Here is a 9651-nt window from a genome sequence, read left to right on the forward strand (position 1 = left end):
GACCATGGATGAAAGACTCTATGGCATCACGAGGTAATACGCCAAGATGGCAAATCAATGTAAGAATATGGATGAAAAACTCCATGGCCTCCATAGAGATAAGTCTGCTGGAACAATAAATACGAATAAGTTCATTAGGAAAAAAAAAGAGGTAATAAGGGTATAAGGCCATAGCTAGGCTACAACATCTCATAGATTCCACCATGGGATAAATGTAGTAAGTACGCCCTGATCTCAAGTGAAAGATATGTGACCAGTGAGACCAGTACGAGAAACCTCGTGGGTGAGGAAGAGTTAAAAGAAAGTATGAATAGTGGTAAGCGAACTATGAGGAATCTGCCAAAAGTGATGAAAGTCGACAAGGTATGGGCAAAAACCTAATGAGAAATGGGAAAGGGTAGGCTGCATAGGAGCTGGCCTGATCAAGAAGAGAAATTATCCAAGGATTGCAAGCAAGGATTTGAAATAAAGAGTCACTAGGGAGAGCTCAATAAAGTTGTAAGCGAGAAGTGTACCTCATAGGAGAATTGAGGGATATGCTCCTAGACTAAAGGTTCTATCCAAATGACAGAATGTCTGACAAGAATATTACTCTTTGAGGAAAGTCTAGTGCGGGTACACCGCAAGAAGGATAGCTCCGTAAGGAGGAAACGAGTGAGTGAGATGACATGCACGCATAGAAAAGAAATCTCCATTTGTAGGGTAGGAGAGTCCCTAAGTAAGGAATGGTGTGTGGGGCGAATTACTGGAAGTAATCTCCCACTACAATGGTAGAGTGGAATGAGAACGGATTTGCTAAAGTAGCGAGGCTTGCGGAAGGTCAGCACCACATGGAAGTGCTAATAAGTCTTTCGAGACTAGCGTATATAATGAGGGAGTCCGCCAAGGACTAGTCTTGTAACGCCCTCCACCTGACCCAATCTAAGTATTAGGTGTTACGTCTAAAGACAAACATATTTAGACTCTTTTTATACTTTCCTATGTAACTATTCTTACAATGTCTAATAAAATTTCTTTTACCCTTATACTGAATAACATCGTGTATATTATTTAGAATATTTTTACATACAATTTATGTTTCACATTTACATACTAGATGAACTCATGTCTCACCTTCACTAAATACAAAAATCGGAGTACTAATACTTATGCGCAGGCATTGACTTTTCCATAAGGCTTTTCATAAAAACTTTGGCATAGATTAAGACTTCATTATAGTTCTTTTCTTCTCTTCTCTGTATGCATATCAGCACAATCCGTCGCTCCCTCGGCGTGGCCTTATCATTGTCTCTTAGTGCAATCATTTCTATCAATCCTGCATTTAGATGCATATTCAGAAGAACTTAGTGAGACAATTCCATACATTCATTCGTTATTTCCTATTAAACTTTAAAAGTTGCACATTCATTTACTTCTTGGGCGAGTACTTACTAGAATTAGCACTTCACATAATAATCCTTTACTTACCTCACCCTCTTTAATACTCCATGAGCATTCTTACCTTAGTTGGTGTTGTTCGACTTATTTGTGGGCTCGTGCTCACGACATACTTTTTAATTCACTTTTCATTTTAGGGGACAAGGCAAACTTCTATCGCTTCAGCGAGATACATTATTCGTCAGTCTTCCATTATCTCAAGCTTGCTAGTCGCGCTTTCAGTCAGAGTTTGCCAATTTGGCGTTGTCTTTGAAATGTTACCATGAAGACCATTCTACAGACTGCACCATAAAGGCATATTCTTCCCTTGTCATAGATAACCATAGAGGCATCATTGCACAGTAGATAGATAGCCACTGAGGCATCCGAACACATACATAAAATAGCCATAGAGGTGTTTATACAAATAGATAGCAACAAAGGCATCCTTATATAACAGACTTCGCCATAAGGTTATCCAATTTTACACACTTCGCCAAAAAGGCACATTCATAGATTTGGCCATTAAGACTTCATATAACAGATATCACCGTAAAGGCTCACGAATAACAGAGAACAACCATAAAGGCTTTCACATATAGTAGGTTCTACTACTAGGGCTCACATGTAATAGAGAATAGCCACAAAGGCTTTCATATATCCGAGAACAGCCACAAAGGCTTCTACATTTCAGTAAATTTCATTTTCGATGATAGGGATTTGCCTAAAATCAATGCCTTGAGGTTTGCTCATTATCGCCTGGTACTCACCCAACCTTCCTTTATCTTTTTCCCCACATGATGCCATAGTCCCAGACTAGGTCTTACATTATGTGGTCCTTTTGCCATGGCCATGGACTTCCATATCAAAATTTGTGTTTACTGTCTTAACGAACTCACATGCAAGAAGACTTTTTATGTGGACTTATGCTTGATTGACTCATTGCAATAGAATTCAACATGCAAATGCATTTATGTTTCTAGACATACGACTAAAACTCATTACGCAAGGACAACCGTACTTTAAACATACTCATGCATGTACATACTTTTCAACAAGATAGAGACTTATCATTTAGCTCATGCTTTCTTGCATATTCATCATTTTCATACTATCTTTTAATGGCAGAGGCACATTGTCATTTAGGCCTCAAGCCACACATACAAGTTTATCGTACATACAAAGCTTTCATTTTGTTTCCCAGATCAATCTTTTAGCACCGAGGAAATGAACATGCAAACATGAAAGAGTCAATTTAGAGACTCACAAAAACCTTACAAAATCTTCACAGAAGCCTCACCTTTATTTGTTTCAACGTTAGACCTGGACTTCCCTCAAATAGATCAGCAGCCCCTAAACGTTAAACCACAAGAAACTCATCAAGATCTGTTCATTTAACTCATTTCCTTTTAACTTTGAACATCAAAATTACATAGCAGAACCTCACCATACTTGCTTCATCAAGCTAAATAAATCTTCTCTTTAGCAACATAACATGCAAGGTCACGATTCTTACCTTAATAGGGGCATCCCAGGATTTAACCTACATTCCAACCTCATCCTAAAGGATGAGAGGAATTTTCCCCTCATCTATTCCTTATATAGGCAAATAATACTTCCTTAGGAAGTAAGTGAATCGTGCCCACCACTTACATGGTTAACTAGATATTTTTCCTTGTCTTGTTAGATGTTTGAAAAATGTCTTAATCCTTGTGACTTACCATGTAGATGCACGAAAGCTGTAAAAGTAACATGTGCAGGCACACTTACCTTGACCTAACATACTTTTGGGTCTTAACCCATCCTTCATTAAGGCGTAGTTGATGGCTTAAATGATCACGCTTTGGCACATCATGCCTCTTTGGCGGTAACCTCATTTACTTGAGTCCCCTTAACGCTTTTCAAGGCGTCTTTTCCCAACGATACTTCATATAGTATTTCTATATCTTTGTGCTGGTTATGTACCCACATATACGATAAGAATATTAGTGGGGCGAACAACACCTTATTTACTCATAGACTTCATAGTTCGCCATTCAGGCGTCACCTTACGACGACCTTGCCTAATCCTTGAGGCTTTTACTTAGCTCTAAGGAGTTTTCCTACCTTCCTTGATAAGCCCTTTAACCCGTCCCTAAACTTTATTAAGACTCAACAAATGTCACATCGGTCATTTGGTAGTCTTATCCAAATCTTACGAATTCCAATAACTAATCGAGTACTTTTCTTTGGTTTTTAACTATCTTAGTTCCAATTTGGTTACCTCCAAACTATCTTTTTCTTATATCTTAACCGGCGCAAGGGCAATGTTACTAGACGCACTTATTGCTAACATAAGCTTCATTATCATAGGGTTCATTTTCTTATTACAGAGTTCGCCTAAAGTATACACGCCAATAGAGGCTTCTAGGGCAAATCTTTCATTATTAGGCTTACTCTTTGGTCACTATGTGCTAAACCAGTGTTTGCCAATTCCAAAGGGGTCACGGGTGCACTTCGCCAATTCTTATAGATAGTCTAATTCTAACACTTATACACTTCTATTCTTTCCGTATCCTTCTTATATATGGAATAGTACTCAATTACCAAGGCTCCTCTAGGTGGGATGTTACAAGTCCAGTCATGAAAGTCTGCCAAAAAAGGTACAAAATGACATAATATCAAATTCTATATCAAATCACATTCAAATACAAAGCCAATCAAAATTTTAAATGTATTCAATTTAGTATCTAAACAGGGGACAAACATAACTTTTAATCTAAGGCTTCGAATTGAAATTTGATTTCACATTTACTCATTAGGGACCTCCTATTTTCTATTCCTACTAAAATTTTATAAAAATTTTACATTTTAATCAATTTGGTCCCTAATGTATGAAACTAACAATTAAGCTTTAAAATTTAATCCTTTTTCTTAATCTAAGCTTAATTTGTATCAAATTCACACCAAATTCATCCATTTCTCAACTATCAAAACTTTCAAAAACTTTAACAGTTTTGAAAATTGATACATGGGCTAGCTAAATCAAGTTCCCACGATAAAAAAACCATAAAAATCAAAGAAAAATGGCTAGGGACTTACTTGTAATTGATGTAAAATATAAAAAAAGATTTTTAAAGTTTTTCTTCCATAGAGGACGAAATTAAATATTGATATTTAATATTTACAGACTTGGTTTACAAAAATGAGGTCCCAAAATCATAATTTTTGACACCATTAAATTTCAGGTCGTTACACAACAGGCTATGTTTTGAGACATAAGGATATTAGTCTCAAGACTGATCAACATCGAAGCTAAGGGTGTGCTTCAGGGGAACCTTTTCTCAAGACAAAAGCATGTTTGTCTCGAGACAAGAAAACATCAAAGCTAAGGGTTGGTTTAGGGAGCCATGTTTCTAGGCAATCGTGTATTTGTCTCAAGACATACCTCTAAATGTCTTGAGACATATCTATTGTGTCTCGACATAGTATGCTCCAACGATCATATTTTGTTATTCTTTTCCCGAGACAAGGGTTCTATGTCTCAAGGCATATGCTTGTAAGCTTGTAACGAATTGTAACGTGTTTATGCAAGTGTAAGTAGTCGTTCAAGTAATAAGTAAGTAATATGAGTTATCGTCTCCACAGAGACTAGATAAGATTAATCAATTCAATTTCAAAATTATAATTAACAATTTGATATAGAAAAAACTTAATAAATTTGGATGGTGATGATTTAATTAAATTAAATGCAAGGAGTGATCCCTATGCAATTTCTAATCTAAATGCAGTTTTACCTAAACATATGGATGAGGGCTTTAGCAATAAAAAACAATCAACTTTAAATGAGCTCGGATAATTATATTAATTAATTCAATTTAGTTTCATCATGCTAACATGTTTAGAATTATTTCCATGACAAATCGATCTCTTATGGGTTTGAAAACCAAATTAAGTCCTCTCAAATCTTTTACTTAGTTAAATATGCATTTTACTGATCATATTAAACTAAGGGTTTCTTAGCATTTATGCAAGGTCAAAGGGACATTTACGTTTGCAACAATTTAATTACATAAATCTAAAAACCATGCAAGATAATAGAGCTAACTAAATATATTATGAACCTTAACTTAGTCGGTTTTAATGACCTAAATTAAGCATTACACTTTTCAAATATGCGTCTACTAGTCGTCCTGTGGTTAGGACCGCTCAGCTAATCTGAGTGTACTCAATCACGTATGAATGAAATGCAACGTGATATTAATTGAAAATATAATCAACTGAGGCACAAAACATGTTAACATGGATTAAATAAATCTCATCAACTAAATATAATTATCCCAACAATTAGGATTTAAAACTTCATAGTTGATGTCAAAAGCATAAAACTCAAAGCAAACATGTTTAAAATAAATAACAAGAGGAGAGAGTAAACTTTATTCAGTTCAACAGCTTTTTGGATCTATTCTAATTGACTCAGTTCAGCAACCTTTCGGATCTATTCTAACTGAGTGCTTTACTCTGCTCAATTCAGTAGCCTTCTGAATTATTATAACTGATGCGCTCATTCGTTATGATGAAAGCTTCTTTTGCTAAGGGTTTAGAAGTTAGCCAACTAAGGAGTGCTTTTGATAAAGCTTTTGAGGCTAAAGATGGAGAGGGGATGGATGGCTATGCAAGAGAAAAAGGGAGAAGGATTTGAGAGAACTAAAGTGAGAGAAATGTAGAGAAAATGAGGAATGATGAATGAGGGATGAGGGATGTGTGAGGGATGGCAAGGTATTTATTTGTGAGTCGTAGGGTTTGAGTTTACTAAAAATAGTTTAAAATTACCTTCCTTCCCTTTCTCATGTGACCGACCATGTATCAAGGAAAAGGGATGACCAGGTCTTCTATTTTGAATTTGAATTTCAAGCTAAAGATAGCTATGTAGTGGATGGTTTCAACAAATAAGTCGTTGGGCTAAATTTGATTATTTTCAAACTTGAGGGACCTTCATTTAAATTTCCCCAAAACACTTTTTGGGCAGCCAATATCAAGTGCCAAAACTGGGCTTTTAATTCCCCTAGTCAGACAATTCTTCAGTCCAAAACTTAGCAAACATCTCCATCTTTTTATCACCTTTCTTTACTAGGTCAAGTAGTCAATCCCTATGCCCAAATTGCATGGTCTTGCCGTCCACATGGATAAATTGTGCATGACCACCTTTTATTTATTTACATCATGTCTCCATAGCCTACCTATACAGTGAAAAATATACACATGAATAAATTAACATGAATTAATATAAAATATGCCTGAAAATCATGTAATTAAACATAATTTCACATACTTTCTTATTTCATGTCTAAAATGACTAATTAAGTAAAATTCACTTATTTCAATAATAATTACTGGAGATAAACATAATAATTAGGTAAAATGAGGTAAAAACATATAGAAAAACCCTATATAATTTCGAGTTTACACACCCCCAAACTTAAACCATTGCTGTCCCGAGTAATGTTCATGCATAGCACAACTATTGCTAAGGCAATTTTGCAAAATGATAAAGTAGCATCAATCTTTGCACGTAATCATGCATCAATTAAGTCATGCTAAAAATATCTTTATTGACAAGTAGCTCAAATGAAAATAGTATTTATAACTTTATATTAAGTACATCATAATGTCAACATGAATCATTGTTTGCATGCATTGTCAAAGTCATACATCATATTCACCAATCAACATGCTTTCTTTATAAACTAAACATAGCAATCCCAAGGTTTAATTAGTGTCTTCATATGTTGAACTCAGTAATTCCTCTCTACTAGTGTAGTCGGTATAATCGTCTAATCAATAGGTCTTTTATTAAGTTGTAATGGGGCTAGGCTAAAGGTAGGGATAAAGAAAAGTGACTTTTAGGTTTGAAACATCTTAACTCTAGCTTTGTCTTGGATCCTTTTGTCTCACAACCTTTATATAATTGGATCTTTGGAACACCCCCAAACTTATTTCGAACTCATGCTTAACTTTTTATTTATTTTCCAAACTTTGAGCAAACTTTGCTCTTTATTCATTTTCTTTTCTTCTTCTTCTTTTTTTAAATATGTGAAAAGCATGTAAATCTTTTCATAATTCTCCTCAAACTTTGATCACCAAGAAAAAATTTTTGGTCAAGATAGGAGCAATAGAATAAAATAAAATTCAAAAAGATGTTAATGTGGCTTATAATGTAGGTATTATGCAATAAACAGACCATTAAGCTCAAAATTAAGTTTCAAGGGATAAATTTCATAAGGTTGGCTTGAAAGGCTCAAACGATCTAAAGAAGTGTGCCTATATCATATTAGAATCCTATACCTCCTAGGATTTTACCTCAAGAAAGTTACTACGTCAATTCTAAAGGCTTAAACCTTCATACATGTCTATTTATAATGAAATCAAATTTTCATGGGAAATACTATATAATACTAAGATCATACAAGCATTCCATCACTCAAGATAACATACAAATAACTTAGATAAAATAAAAAAAATCATGCTTGTATTTGAAAAAACTCATGAATAAAAATTATTTTTAAATATTCATTTATTTCAACATACTTAAGCAAAAAGACTGAAACATACTTTAAAATTCATGCTAAATTTACCTTACCAAAAATTCATGTGAAATGCCTTAGCCCCTTTAAAAAGAAGCAATGTCTTCATTGAAAAAACAAAGTAATGAATGAAAATTGAATACCAGGTAGGGATGCAAGAAAAGAGAGGTGAGTCATAAAGAAGTCTTTCTCACAATCCAATCCTGACATGCTTATTCACATTACCACCACTTTATTTTCCTATGGAGAGGCATTGAACTTATTTTATTCATGCTTGCTATTTTATTATGCGAAAGCAAAATACTAACTAATAAATAAAAATAAACACCTAAAAAGAAATAAAAACTAAAGAAAAGAATTCGCCCCTTTTTATTTATTTGACTTATTCTTCTCGTCTTCCTCCTTGATGCTTTGTCCTCGCTTTCTTTATCATCTTCCTTCCATGAATCGAAGATATAATCTAAGAACTTATGAACAAAACAGTTAGATATGCTTTTAAAACTATTTCTTATAGAATCATCTCTAACTTTTGCATATTTCCAATAAGCCTGATGTTGGTTATGCATAAATTTCATCATATCCATCCTAGTTAATAATTCTGACTTCTTTACAGCGCTTGAAGAAGTGGGTATTGGATTAGTCAACTCTGGATCAATACTTGGTTCAACTGGCTCATCGGCATTTGGCTCATCTCTTGGTTCAGAAGTTTTCGGTTCCGTTATCAGTTTAATCCCATCTTATTCTTCCTCTGATTCTACCTCTTCCATTTCAATAACTGAGTTAGCTTCAGTTTCAGATTTGTTCGACGACTCATCAATTTCTGGTTTTCTTGACTCACTTGGTTCAATTGGGTTTAGTTCATGACATTCTCCACTAACCTTTTAAGATCATGAGCTGTAGTGCAACCTTGAACATATGGACCCTTCAAGTTTGCTTTTATCTTAACTTGGGCCCTTAATCAAAGTGAAGTTAACAAGGATGGGAAGTAACCACTTCCGATCTTCTTTCTAGCACAATCATGGATCTCTTTAAGGATAATATTTCCAACATTGATGGACCATTTTGTCATAATTGCATACAACAAAAGAATTCGCTCCATCGAGATAGTGGAACTGTGTGAGATAGACATGAAACTATATCGAACAAAGTAAAACCATACCTTAGTTAAAGACTTTAAGTATTCCCTTCAGCAATAATGACTACCATACTTCTTTATAATCCATTGGGATCCTGGTTTGTCACAACATTAAGCACTTGTTGAAGAAATCCCAATTTATATTTGCCATCATGGCAAAGTAATCATCTTCTTCAACATCCGGTAGGTTAAACAAATCATTAATGTATTTAGAAGTTATCTTACGAACAAAAAATTCAGTAGCATTTGGCTTAGTCAAATTGACATAGAACTCTCGAACTAACTATGTTTTTGGCAATGATCGTGCATCACAAAAATAATTCCAATTGAGGGCATCAATCATCTTTCGAATAGGTAAAGGCACAACCATCTTATCATTTCTTCTCAAGTTGAAACCACTTTCCAGCATCATAGGTTTATTCTTGAATATTGAATAAAACCTTTCTTTCACTTCTTCATCTTAGATCACAATGGGTAGAAGTCTTAGAAGATCTAGTTCTTTTGCAAGATGTAGACATTTTTCTAGAAAATAAGCAA

The sequence above is a fragment of the Gossypium hirsutum genome, chromosome D10 (assembly GCF_007990345.1).
Source record: "Gossypium hirsutum isolate 1008001.06 chromosome D10, Gossypium_hirsutum_v2.1, whole genome shotgun sequence".
NCBI lineage: Eukaryota > Viridiplantae > Streptophyta > Magnoliopsida > Malvales > Malvaceae > Gossypium > Gossypium hirsutum.